At 46.2% G+C, this 14,595-nt stretch overlaps 1 protein-coding gene across 9 annotated transcripts in view; it reads right to left on the bottom strand.

Moving 5' to 3' along the window:
- Positions 1 to 14,595, bottom strand: part of UNC5D (unc-5 netrin receptor D) — a 582,366-nt gene that overhangs the window by 190,595 nt on the left and 377,176 nt on the right. The gene's annotated exons all lie outside the window — the stretch shown is intronic.

Raw genomic sequence — 14,595 nt, 5'->3', positions numbered from 1 at the left:
CTACACCTCAGCACCAGCCCCTGCCCACTGCATCCACACTGCATTCACTACCTACTGTTGGTCACTTAGTAGTTATCTTGATTGATCCACTGTCAGAGTACTGCAGTGATTGTCTTCAAGAAATTCCTACATAGGAACCGAACTAGCAGGCATCTTCTTTAATCTCATCACATAGTCATTGTATAGTCTCCCATCATCAGAAGATGGGTGATTATAGCATAATCAAATACATATATTTAAAGATTTGAAAGGCAAGCAACAGAAACAGAGTATAAGACAGACAGAGGAGGCCGGTGCCGCAGCTCACTAGGCTAATCCTCCGCCTTGCGGCGCCAGCACACCGGATTCTAGTCCCAGTCGGGGCACCGGATTCTGTCCCGGTTGCCCCTCTTCCAGGCCAGCTCTCTGCTGTGGCCAGGGAGTGCAGTGGAGGATGGCCCAAGTCCTTGGGCCCTGCACCCCATGGGAGACCAGGAGAAGCACCTGGCTCCTGCCATTGGATCAGTGCGGTGCCCCGGCCGCGGCAGCCATTGGAGGGTGAACCAACGGCAAAAGGAAGACCTTTCTCTCTCTCTCTCTGTCCACTCTGCCTGTCAAAAAAAAAAAAAAAAAAAAAAAAAAAAAAAAAAAAAGAAAAAGAAAAAAGAAAAAAAGAGAGAGAGAGAGAGGAGAGAGAACAAAAAGGAGAGAGGAGAGAGATTCTATCCACTGGTTCACTCCCCAAATGGCCACAAGAGTTGAGTCTGGGTCAGGCAGACTCCAGGAGTTAGGAACTCTATCATGGCTCCCACATGGGTGGCAGGGGCCCCAGTACCTCGGTCATTGCCCACTGCCTTCCCAGGTTCATTAGCAGGGAAGCTGCATTGGAAGCACAGTAGCCAGGATTACCTGGACCCAGACACTTTAAGCCCCTGTGCCACAGTGTCAGCCCCTAAATGAAATGTCATGATGGAGAAAGATAGACTACATTTGTATACTTTTTACTCTAGTACATAGCGACAGTTATTTTGTTATTACTATTAATCTCTTAACTATGCCTGATTTATAAATTAAACTGCATCCACCAAAGTTCTTGAAATGTATCCCATAGGTAAAGTGGGAACCACTGTATGCTACTATGTAACCTTGTTACACGAACCGCACACATGTGAAACAAGACAGCGAGCTAGCTGAGGGCAGCCATTCAATGCCTGGCAAATAAAGAAGATTCTTTAAGTAGAAGTTTAAGGAGCAGGCTCTGATTTCAGGCCACCTGGCTCAAAATTTGGCTTAATCACTCTCAGTAACTGTGCCTTTGGGTAAGGTGCTTAACTTGCTCAAGCCTCCCTTTCATCATTTATACAACTGGTGTCTATCTCAGAGAACTGCTCTGTGGATTCAGCAAACAGTACCAGGCACACAGTAGGTGTGCAATCAGTGTTAGCTAGAGAATAGTTTATACTGTATTATATATTATATATTATATATTAAGGTTTATGTAAGTCAACACCTGTGAAAAAATTTTTTTAAAGATTTATTTATTTATTTGAAAGTCAGAGTTACACAGAGAGAGGAGAAGCAGAGAGAGAGAGAAAGAGAGGTCTTCCAACCGAGGGTTCACTCCCCAGATGGCCGCAATGGCTGGAGCTGCACTGATCCAAAGCCAGGAGCCAGGAACTTCCTCCGGGTCTCCCACGTGGGTGCAGGGGCCCAAGGACTTGGGCCATCTTCTGCTGCTTTCCCAGGCCATAGCAGAGAGCTGGACAGGAAACAGAGCAGCCGAGTCTCGAACTGGCACCCATATGGGATGCTGGCACTTCAGGCCAGGGCGTTAACCCACTGCACCACAGCACCAGCCCCAGAAAATCTTTACACACTGTAAGGTGATATTCAAATTCCCAAGTTTGTTATCAGGTGCACCACTCAGTGGTTGTGCCAATATTCATCTACCAAGTTGCGTGTGCTTCCCAGCCTTCTCTGTTTCCAGCTGTGTTTGAGTTACTACTTAGGGGGATGGTCAAAGGTACTGTTAAGTATGATCTCCATTTCCTATGCTACAGGTAATGGCTGTAATGAAATATGACACACAGGCATGAAAAATTAAATACAGTCATATGTTGCTTAACAATAGAGATACACTCTGAGACAAATTGTTGGGTGAGCTTGTCACCATGCAAACTACAGAGAGTCTGCATTTCTGAAAAACTAAATGGTATAGTCTATTGTTCACCTAGGCTGTCTTATAATCTTACAGGACCACTGCTATACATACTGTCCATCCTTGGCCAAATCATCAATATTTGAACATGGCTGCACTGGAGAAGAGAGGGGAGGAGTGGAGGAGAGGAGAGTGTACAGGAGAGGAGGAGAGGGAAAGGAAATGAAGGGAGGAGAAGGGAGGGGAGCAGAGAGGAGGGGAGGGGAGAGGACATGATTATAGAGGAGATCCAAAGCAATATGTCACAAAAGCCTTTAACAATGGGGAGAGAGTGCTGCCCCTTGAGCAGTCGACAGCTGATATTGGTACATGTGAACATTCACAGACCAGAAGTGTTTCAGACTTTGGAGGTTCTCAGATACAGGAATATTTTCATCCTGAATCCAAAAACCTAAAAGGCTCCGAAACCTGACATTTTTTCAGTACCAACATGATGCTCATTACGTTTTGGATTTAAGAGTACCTCAGATTGTGTGTGCTGGGATGAGGGAGGCTCAACCAGCAATTCTAAGAGAAAGAGAGCAGTGTCACCTGGGAGGGGTAGAGAAGAACTCCGAGGCCACCTGGGTTGGGGCAGCGCCTCCATGGCTGTGCCAACCATGCAGGGAGGAAGAGCAAAGTCATTGCAAGCACAGAAAGGAGGAGGGCACTGAGACAGGGCTGCAGATAGCTGTGGTCAGCAGGCAGTTATCGCTTCCTTTCCCTTCCCTCTCTTCTCCTTGGGCAGAGAGCAGCTGCCTGTGTGGAGGTGACTTAGGAGCGGTGCAGGGCAAATGGAAAGAGAGAGCAGGTACCAGCAGGCGCGCAAGCTTTAAAGTCCCACCTTTGCTTTCCACCCTGGGCATCAGGCTGAATAGGATCCAGAGCGAGAGAGGAAAGGACACAAGTAAAAATCAGGAGCTTTGATGTCTTCTCTCCTTTTATTCCTCAGTAAGGACATCCGGCTTCCCGACTCATGATGCGGCAAAACTCAGCCCGTTAATAGGATTTACTTAAGGACCAGCGTTAACGAGGAGGGCATTTGGGCTGCAGACTTTCCCTTTTTAAATAACTTATATATTATGCTCATTTCCCATCTCTCTTACGATAGCACTTTTTTTTTTCAGAAATGTTTTCAGAGAAGTAATTTGCAGGCACTTAATTACTAGTATTTAACCAATTCAACATTTCCCTTTCTTTAGAGTCCATTAGGTTTTCTATTAGAATATTATACATTCTAATCAAATGTGATTTTCTGCAGAGGTTCTCATTGTCAGGCTCCTCAAAGCCAAGTTTATCTGGACTATTAGACATTCTTTCTGCTTTGGCTGCACCCAATTAGATTAATTATTTATACCTGAGGCCCACTGCTTCAGAACTTGGGCACCTCGGTTAACATTTCTCTGGTGAATTATGAAGTCTTATTTTTTAAATAAAATCCTCATTTCATAGTCTGTTTGATTGAGGTTAAACACAATAGCCTGGTGATTCTTGTATTAAACAGGCGAATGTCATGAGACTCTCTCCTGGGTTTCCTGCCAGTGAGCACGTTTGAAGCAAAATGAACCTTTCATTAAGAATACCCCCCACAGGGGAGAAAGACAAGGGACCCCCAATGTGGAAACTGTCTGGCACTAGTCTGGGCTGAAGGTATTAATAAAATGGGCAAGGCAGAGACAGTAAAGACTCTACCTATCATCTATCAGGTATAGTTGGAGATGAGAAAAGGGCCAAGGGGGCTTCCCAGCTCCCCTTCACTATTTTGCAGACAGAGAGACTGACATCCGACAAACAGCCATTAGCTCACGGTGACCAGTTTTGTTCCAATAGCCGTTTCAGGTCTTTGTCAAAGACACCCCTGAAAGCAGGAAAATGCTGCCTGAATAAGTCAGGGCTCTTTGTTGCAATCAACAAACTCTGCTCTTTCTATGGTAGGCAGGAGAAGGCTTCCCTAAGGGATATTATGAATACCAAAACCTCCAGGAGGGCCGAAGAGCTGGGCAAGGCCTCCAAGAAACAACAATGTCCAAAGATAACACAGGAAAAGGCGCCCTCGGCAATGCACCACAGTTTAAAACCACAGCACAGCTCACACCCAGGGGACTTGGGAGAGGTGCCATTCTCCCTGCTGGACAAGGGGACCCAGTGGGCATCCCTACCACTGCCCTCTCTAGAGAGGGGTTCCACACAAATACACCTGCTGCCTCACCTCTTCATCCTGTCTTGTACAAGAATCCCTGATCATAAGAACCTAACCACAAAGAGGGCTGCAAAAGTCCGTTTTTAAACTTTATTTTACTTCCTGATTCTGACAATTTATTTATTTCAGAGACACAAACAGAGCTCCCTCTGCTGATCCCCCACCCCCCACCCCGCACACCTCATACCACAACCACTGGAGACTGCACCAGGCTGAAGCTAGAAATCTGGGACTCAAACTGGGCCTTCCATGTGGCTGAGAGGGATCCAAGTACCTGAGCCATCGCAGGCTACCTCCCAGGGTGAGCCCTAGCATAGATCTGGAGGTCAGAAGTAGGAACCAGGCACTCGGATACAAAACACAGGCAGCCCAAGCAGCATCTCAGTCACCGTACCAAATGTCCACCCTTGTATTTTTGATTTTTACCTTAAGAAGATGACTCTTAAAGTGAAGCCCACACCAACCATCAAACCATCAACCATCAAACCTGCCCCATGCCTGCCCCTGCTGCCCCATAATTTGGCTTCTCACATTTGTGGGATTCCAGGACACTTTGGTCCAACAGGAAACACATTCTCTTATCCTGCTTCCGGCAGTCAATCAACCCTAACACTGATTTAGTGCGGAGAAGAAGAGAATCTTTTCCGTGCACACATGACAGAGGGCGAAGGCCCTGGACCTCAGTGGAGTTTCAAATTTCAGCACTATTCTGACTCCTTGGTGAGATTACAAACAAGAAGAGTGCCCGGCATGCAATGGCTCAAGGCCAGACTATGTCCACTGCTTAGCTTTGGGGTCTTCATTCTCAAAGACAGTGGGTGATTTTGAGCTGGCTGTTTACCTTGATGTGAGTAGAATTAGTCTTAGACACTAAGCCTTTATGGCAAGTTTTACTGTCCAAGCCAAATATAACCTGTTCAGATTTATAAGCTTTATTAACAGCAATAACTGTTTTACAGCCAACATTAGTAAATCAGGGTTTATTGAGAACTCTACAATTTTAATCTGTGCAAAACCATCAAAATGTCAGATTTTCCTTGGACATAATTTCTAACTTTTATGAAAGATAGATTTTCCATTTAATTGGAGAACATAAAAAAGTGCAGTGTGAGATAATGAATTGTTTAGAAAAGAGCAGATTGGTTTTAGCTGAACAACAAGTGCCAAACACTAAAGTTGCTGTCTTCGGTCAGAACTGCCCCAAGGTTAAGGTGAAAAGTAACTAGTGTGGAGTGTGTTGTGATATATCCATCTGCTAGGCTGAGCTCGGAATATAGAAAAGCTTACGAGGCCAGCACTGTGGGCGGCAGGTAAAGCCGCCACCTGGAATATCAGCATCCCATATGGGCACCAGTTCGAGTCCCAGATGCTCCATTTCTGAATCCAGTGCCTTGCCAATGCACCTGGGAAAGCAGTGGAAGATGGCCCAAGTGCTTGGGCCCCTGCACCCACATGGGAGACCCAGATGAAGATCCTGGCTTGCAGAGATTTGGGGAGTGAACCAGTGGATGGAAGCACTCACATGCACTCTCTCTCACTTTCTCTCTGTAACTCTGCCTTTTCATATAAACAAATCTCAAAGAACAAAAACACACTCATAAATTTCAATAATTTTTCCTTGTATTATTGTAAAACCTACAAATACCTTCAGATAAACAAAATAAATCTTTTTCTAAAAAGAAATGTTTAACCTCAAGGTTGCAGGCATCTACATTGCAAGTATTTTAGAAAAGGTTTATGTCATCTATTATGTCATCCAAACAAACATCTGACTAAGTCCAATGAGACCCTTTAAGTTCACAGAATATTGTAAGAATGTGTTGTGTGGGTTTTTTTTTTCAAAGATTTATTTATTTAATTGAAAGCCAGAGTTACAGAGGAGAGAGAGAGAAGGAGAGAGAGAAGGAGAGAGAGAGAGGGAGGGAGAGGGAGAATGAAACTTCCATATGCTGGTTTATTCCCCAAATGGCTATAGCGACCAGTGCCGGGCCAGGCTGAAACCAGGACCTTCATCTCCATCTCCCACATGGGTGTTGGGGCCCAACAACTTGGGCCATCCTCTGCTGTTTTACCAGCCACATTAGCAGGGAGCTGGATTGGAAGTGGAGCAGCCGGATATCAAACCGGCACACTTATGTCCCAATAATGTATTTTGGTAACAGTGACACCATTCATGAGAGAGATCGAGGTGGTAAGATAAAGAAACATGAAGAGAGAGGCCAGTGCTGTGGAGCAGCGGGTTAACGCCCTGGCCTGAAGTGCTGGCACCACATATGGGCGCTGGTTCTAGTCCCGGCTGCTCCTCTTCCCATCCAGCTCTCTGCTATGGTCTGGGAAAGCAGTGGAAGATGGTCCAAGCCCTTGGGCCCCTGCACCCATGTGGCAGACCCAGAAGAAGCTCCTGGCTCTTGGCTTTGGATAGGCACAGCTCCGGCTGTTGCGGCCAATTGGGGAGTGAACCAATGGATGGAAGACCCATCTCTCTGTCTCTACCTCTCTCTAACTCTTTCAAATGAATAAAATAAATCTTAAAAAAAAAAGAAAGAAAAGATAGAAATCTTTAAAAAAAATTAACAGTTGCCAGATCCTACCAATAGCCACCTAATTCCTCTATTTGATGGGCTACAAGAGAAGGAAGGTGGCTTCTGCTAATCCAATGAGTTCAAAAGACAAAAATAGGTGTCTGTGGCTTGGAGAGGCAGAAGTCCCTGCAGGCAGGCTCACGGCGGTCTCAGCAGCTTCCTCTTTCATAGGCTGAAATCATGTGAGAGCTTGCAGGATTTTTTGTTTTAGAGGACTCCCCAACCAGAGTGTGGTCTTATTCTTCAGGGTATCAAAGTTTCTTGAAGCTTTCACAGTAAGGAAGAGGAGGAGGAATAACAGTAGAAACCACAATGAATTCTCCTCTTTATTTCCTATTGGTAACTATGATCGATGTTTTCTGTAGTTTTTATTTTTTTCCTTTTTTGTTTTATTTTCTTAAATTTTATTTATTTATTTGACACCTGGAGTTAGACAGTAAGAGGCAGAGACAGAGAGAAAGGTCTCCCATCTGATGGTTCCCTCCCACAACAGCCGGAGCTGTGCCGATCTGAAGCCAGGAGTCTGGAGCTTCTTCTGGGTCTCCCATGTGGGTGCAGGGGCCCAAGGACTTGGGCCATCCTCCACTGCTTTCCCAGGCCACACCAGAGAGCTGGATTGGAAGAGGAGCAGCCGGGACTCGAACCAGTGCCCTTTTGGGTTGCCAGCACTGCAGGCAGAGGATTAACCTACTGCACCACAGCACTGACCCCTCTTCTTCCTCTTCACAATCCTAAAAGGAAATGTTTTCTCCATTTTCAGATGCAGAAAGTGATGTTCAGGGTTGCTGGTAAATCCCTCGAGTTAAAGGAAGCAGTGGTGAGCGGCTGAGTTCTCACTCTTCCCCACTGCGCCACAGGGATCATCCTTGGTTCTGTGTCTCACCTTTCCATTCCCCAATAATGTATACTAAGAGAAACAACACTGTGATACAGAGGCCACAATGCACTCACCCAGACCAAACGTGGGGCCCTGGCTCACGCTGTTTTCCATCAGGCTTTTGGCCAGAGAAAAGTGGTAATGAGGGTAGAGATCTCTCCAGGCCCTGAAGTTCCCCCTTGTTCTTCTCTAGATGGCCTTTTAAAATATTTGTTTATTTGAAAGACAGTCACAGAGAGAGGTAGAGCTGGAGAGAGACAGGTCTTCCATTCTACTGGTTCACTCGCCAAATGATGGCAATGGCCAGAGCTGAGCTGATCTGAAGCCAGGAGCCAGAAGCTTCTTCTGAGTCTCTCATGCGGGTGCAGGGGCCCAAGGACTTGGGTCATCTTCTACTGGTCTCCCAGGCCATAGCAGAGAGCTGGATTGGAAGTGGAGCAGCCGGGACATGAACAGGCGCCCATATGGGATGCCAGCACTGCAGGCTGGGGCTTTAACCTGGTGTACCACAGTGCCGGCTCCCAGTGTAACTTTTTGAGCACCCAGTACTCGCCTATCTCCCAAGGTAGCCTCAAACCCAGGCTCGTTGCCATTGGATGGAAAGAGGGCCCTAGGCTTTTCATCCCTTTGGTTTCTAAAACCTCCATTCTCTTAGTGTTGGGGTCTTATTTTAACTATTAGATCACCTCTTTCAAACAAGGGACACAGAACCTGACAAACTTAAGATTAGAATACTAGCTGGAATAGAATGCTATGTAAAAACCTGTTTTTTCTAATTGTGAAATGTCAGGTGACACAGCAGGCAGATGTGTGGTATCACAGGCCTACGTGCTCCTAAGTGTTGAAAAGGCTTTGAGAAAAACTACATCTATGATCTCATTAAAAATAAACAGGTAATAGTAGTAATAATTAGGGAAAGAAAAGATCTGAGTGTCAAAAATTAGGTTGGTTTGCACCATGTCTTGATGCTTCATGGTGATTTGAGAGTCTGGACAAATTGCTATAAGACAGCAATGAGGGGGCCAGCATCGTGGTGTGCAGTGGGCTAAGCTTCTGCCTGCAGTGCCAGCATCCCATATGGGCGCTGGTTTGTATCCCGGCTGCTCCTCTTCTAATCCAGCTCTCTGTTTATGGCCTGGGATAGCAGTAGAGGATGACCCAAGTCCTTGGGCCCCTGCACCCACATGGGAGACCCGGAAGAAGCTCCTGGCTCCTGGCTTCGGATTGGCTCAGCTCCGGCCATTATGGCCATCTGAGGAGTGAACCAGTGGATAGAAGAACTTTCTGTCTCTCGCTCTGTCTGGAACTCTACCTCTCAAATAAATAAATAAAATCCTTAATGACAACTATACTCATCATTTTAAGGAATCAGCTAGCTATGTTATTTCACTATCTTTACATATACTTAAAAAAAAAAAAGACAGAAATGAAAACATCTATAGGGGCAGAGATTGTGACATAGCCAGTTAAGGCACCACTTGATATATCCACATCCTGCATAGGAATAGCTGCGATCCAGCCACATCTCGGCCACAGCTTCTGATCCAGCTTCCTGCTAATGTGCCTGGATAACAGCTCAAGTACTTGAGTCCCTGCCACCAACATGGGAAACCCAGATGTAATTCATGGCTTTTGCCAGTGGCTTGGCTCAGCCTCTGATACTGTGGGATTTTGGGAAGTGGATGAGCAAACCTAAAATTTCCTTTGTCTCTTTGTTGCTCTGCCTTTCAAATGAATAAAAACAATGAATAAACAAACACTGATGAAGATATCCTAACTACAAAAAATAAAACACCTATAGATTCCCAACACCTCATAGAATTCTGCTAATTGAATGAAGCAATATAGAGAGAAATCTCTTCACACAGTGCCTGGCAGGTGTCTTGGCTGCTATGAAAAATCTATATTGTGGCTGGTGCCACAGCTCAATAGGCTAATCCTCCGCCTGCGGAGCCGGCACACCGGGTTCTAATCCCAGTCGGGGCACCGGATTCTGTCCCGGTTGCCCCTCTTCCAGGCCAGCTCTCTGCTGTGGCCCAGGAGTGCAGTGGAGGATGGCCCAGGTTCTTGCTCCCTGCACCCCATGGGAGACCAGGAGAAGCACCTGGCTCCTGGGTTCGGATCAGCGCAGTGCGCCCGATGCAGCGTGCTGGCCGTGGCGGCCATTGGAGGGTGAACCAACGGCAAAAGGAAGACCTTTCTCTCTGTCTCTCTCTCTCACTGTCCACTCTGCCTGTCAAAAATAAAAAAAAAAAAATCTATATTGTGGAGAGAAGGCAAGACTTGGGCTGTCCCCAGGGAGACCTTCAATGTGTCTTATAGAACGTTGCCCATTTCACTGAGGGACACAGTCAGCCGATGTACCATCGGCTCTGCCAGCCATATCCCCTCAGGTGACGACTCCCTGTGCCCTGATGGTGGCAGGCAGGAAAGGAAACAGAAGGAGGTGCAGAGAGAGCAGAGCTCTGGCTAAAAGTAAAAGACCTGCAAATATTGGTGCCCAGATAAAGGTGGTGTCCAACTGATGAAGAAGTAAAATTCCAAAATAACTCCAGTGTTTGGAGCTGGGATGCCTTCCCACATTACATGATGCTATAAATGCTTGTTGGGAGCTTCTCAGTTGCTGAATTAACCCGCAAGGGAGCTGAAATCCTTTCCATATCCATCTAGGATGACAAAATTCAGAGAACAAAGCTTTCACCCCCTCCGAGCTCAGAGTTTGCTTCAAACCATCCTACAGCCCAGCTGTTCCTGGGAAGGGACCTCGATTTAATTTCAAGTGGCCTAGCATTGAAATCTATTCTAAGAAATGTGTGCATTATTAAAATAAGAAGTGATATGCTATCAAAGGTAGAATGGGAAGTGTGCTGGGCTGAATAATTACCCCCCACCCCCAAATTCATATCCACTTAGAACCTGCGAATGCGATCTTCTTTGGAAATTAGGTCTTGGCGGATGTCCTACGACTGAGACTGTTAAGGTGAAGCCACACTGAATCAGGGTCATCCACAATCCCATGGCTGTATCCTTATAAAGAAAGGGAAAGTCAGACACACGGGGACACAGAGAGGGCCACACCATGTGCAGGGGAAGCGGAGGCCAGCAGCATGGGTCCACACCCCGGGCTGCCTGCAGCCACCAGAAGTGAGTGGAGAAGCACAGCAGTAACTTAATAACATCGTGGGTTCTGACTCAGCCTCCGAAACTGCCAGAGGATAGGTTTCTAACATTATCAGCCCCCAGTCTGTGCTGATTCATTAGCCGGCCTTGGGAAATTAGAGAGGGAGGGAGCATCAGTGGTTTGCAAATGTCTCAGGAAGGAGGCACCAGAAAGGACAATTTATCTTCTCTCTCTGATATGTCTCTGTTGCCTTCCCTGCTTCGTCACTGGACAACACATCCAAAGATTCCTTCATCGACACAGGATCCTGCCGCAACTGAACACTTGTTGTGTTCTACTCTGTGTGTGGCAACAGCAGAAAAACATCATCAGAGGCAAGCGGAGGAAGACGATGGACTGAGCCGCCAGGCAGAACTCGCTGCCTTCCAGAATAAGGTGCTGGGGCCAGGAAGGTGGAAGGGTTTGCAAAGAGCTGCTGCTGAGCTTCAACCCGCGTGCCAGATGGGGCTGGACAGACAGGGACTCCGCGCACATGCTAGAGGCCAACCCATTCTCCCGCACCCGCAGCGCTTCCTCTCCAACCACAGCCCCGAATGCCTCAGAGTGCAAGTAATGCTAAACACCTGCCTCTTCTGGACGAGCCTTCAGTGTGAGTGTGCGTGTGTGTGCGTGTGTGTGCGTGTGGATGCTCACATATGCATGGACTTTGCTTTCACTTGAATGCACATCCTTTATCTTTATTCCTCTTTTATTTATGTCTTCAAAAAGCAAGTGGGAAATGTTTTCCTCACTAGTTTGGTACCCAGTAATGGGAGAAAAACAGAAACATAAAAATCTAACGTGTTACAGTTTTGTCTGGGGCTAGCCCTGGTAAAATTTTGAATATTTCGCAACACAGGGAACTAGTTTTCATTGCTGTTCTACAAATATTTGTTGGCCATCTGGATATACACATTTTAAAAAGTTAATTTAATTTTTACTTTGACAGATACATATATCAGATGTATTTATCATATATAACATGTTTTGAAATATGTATACATTATACTATGGCTAATTCAAGCTAACAAACAGGCATTATGTGAAATAATATTTATGTGGCCAATATTTATTTTCACATAATTATATTGTTGCAGTTGGGGACACTTAAACTCTGCTTTAGCAATTTTCAAGCACACAATATATTTTTATTAACTACAGCGGCCTTGATGGACAATAGGTTTACTGAACTCATTCCTTCTAACTGGAATTCATATCCTTTAACCAACATCTCCCCAAGGGCAACCATCATTCTTCTCCCTAATTCTATGACCTCAGATCCACACATAAGTGACACCACATGGTGTTTGTCTTTCTATTCCTAGCTCATTTAACATATTATCCTAGAGCTTCCTCCATGCTCTCACAAATGAAGGGGGTTCCTTCTCTTCCAAGGCCAACAGCACTCCGTTTTGTATATGCACCACCTTTGCTTCATCCATTCATCTGAGGTTGATTCCACATCTCAGCAATTATGAACAGCTGCACTGAACACGGGAGTACAGCCTCTCTTCAGAACCCTCATTTCATTGCTTTTGGATCTGTCCCTGAGTGGTGGAACTGCCAGATCACAAGTGGTTCTGTTTTTACTTGCGTAAGGAACCTCCGTACAGTTTTCCACAACTGTGCAAATTTACATTCCCGCCAATAGTGTGCAAGGGTTCCCCTTTCCCCTCATCCTTGCCAACTTGCTATCATTTGTCTTTTTGATAAGCAAGCACTCACCATGTCAGAGACAGTGCTGTAAGCTAGGCTTTAGTTTTTAAATTTGCCCAAGTGGTTAAACACTGGGAACTGGTTACCAGGGAAGCCAGCATGTGCAAAGGCCCTGAGAGAGGAGCACGGGTGGTGCACCTGATATGGCCCTGGCCATGGTGAGGGCCACAGTTTAGTCAATAGCATAGTAGCAGAAGATGCGCTAACAGCAAACAGAAAGCCAGATTATGTTGGGCTTTGTAAGACAACAAAAGAACATACACTTCTCCCTGGGGTGCTTGAGGTATCTCCATAGGTTTTGACCAGAACCCAAGAATGGCTGCGAGACCTTTGGTGAATCATTGATGGGAGCTTAGGTTTCTCTGTTTGTAAAAGGGGCCGGTTATACCAGCTACATATCTATAGACTCTCACCCAGCTGTAGAAATCAACTGCAAGGCATACAGAGCAGGCTAGGTCTCCATTTGTAGACTGCTACCTAAAATATGAGCTTCCTCCCCCCTCAGCCCCCTCCATGGCCAGTGACCCAGCACAGGAATGGCAGGACACTGTCTCACGTTGGTGGGATGGCAGTGGTTATTTTTATGTATGTAGCGTTTGCAAATCTGTATTCTGAGAGATGGGCAGGGACTGCAGAGCCTGCTGACCCCTAGCCTGGATGCCCAGGAGTACACGGGGCATCCTAGATGAGACGGGCACTTTCATCTCTGCACCCAAAGCCCTGCTTGGGATATGTGGGCCCACTCTTGGCAAGGAACCAAAAACCAACAAAAGAAGATCAATATTTTTTTCGCTCTACATTAAATAAAAATCTAAAAATAAGCATTTTCCTTTTTAATCATTTCCTATCACGCATGGCGTGTTCACTTTAATTTTCAACTCCGTTTACTTCATTTCTGTGAACCATTTGGGCTTTGCAGAGTGTCCACCCAGCACACGCTCTGCCTCCGTGTGCAAGTGCGTGTATTTTTCCATTCCTCTGTCTCCTTCTTTGTTCATCCAATTACAAAATCCTGTAACTATTTTAGTTGAAATGTGAGGCAAAGCCTTTTTTTAGGATCTCGACTTCTCAGTGAATAAATAATGGCTCCAAGGACACTTTCCTAGCTTTTCATAGAAGAACCGCAACTGGACTTTCTTCTGCTAAACTCAAGGCTGTTTTATAAACTAACCAATCTACGAAGCATTGTTTGCATTGCTTAGTTTCCCCCTAAAATAAGCACATTCCCAGTGTTTCACAACATCTTTCAATAGAAAGCCTTCATTGTGACCACAGTTTGTGAGTGTTTTTAAAGATGCATTCATTTTTCTGAAGGGCAGCATGACAGAGAGAGAGAAGGAGGGAGAGAGGTGGCTTCCACTCACTCCCCCACGTGGCTGCAATAGCCAGGGTTGGATCAGGCCAAAGTACTCCAGTTGGGTCTCCCTCGTAGGAGGCAGGGGCTGAACTACTTCCGGCATCACCTGCTGCTTCCCAGGCACACCAGCAGGAAGCTGGACCAGGAGTGGAGCAGCTGGGATTCAAGCCAGCACTCTGGGATGGGATGCTGACATCCAAGCGACAGCTTACCCGACTCTGCTCCAATACCCATCCCCATCACGTCACTGTTGACAACTATATTCAATAGCATGGTAGGAGTTCTAGAAAACATGGCAGGAGCCATCAACACACGGCACGGGGTACTTCGAGGCCTCTCCCTGAAGGAAGGGTGACAGGACAGAGACCCATGCCTTCCTCACGTTTGACATCCCTCACACCAGCACAGGGCCTAGACCGTGACAAAACGCTCGTGCATGCTGGTCGCTTGGACACAGAAGGAGATACTATGGGTTTCCCTCCTTCTCCGTGCACATTTTCTTGCTACTTTGCCAGCTCAGGTTCAGA

This window comes from Oryctolagus cuniculus, chromosome 2 (genome assembly GCF_051225735.1).
Source record: "Oryctolagus cuniculus isolate XC-2025 breed Fujian yellow rabbit chromosome 2, ASM5122573v1, whole genome shotgun sequence".
NCBI lineage: Eukaryota > Metazoa > Chordata > Mammalia > Lagomorpha > Leporidae > Oryctolagus > Oryctolagus cuniculus.
The sequence above is the reverse complement of the archived record's forward strand: the minus strand, read 5'-3'. Positions and strand labels throughout refer to the sequence as shown.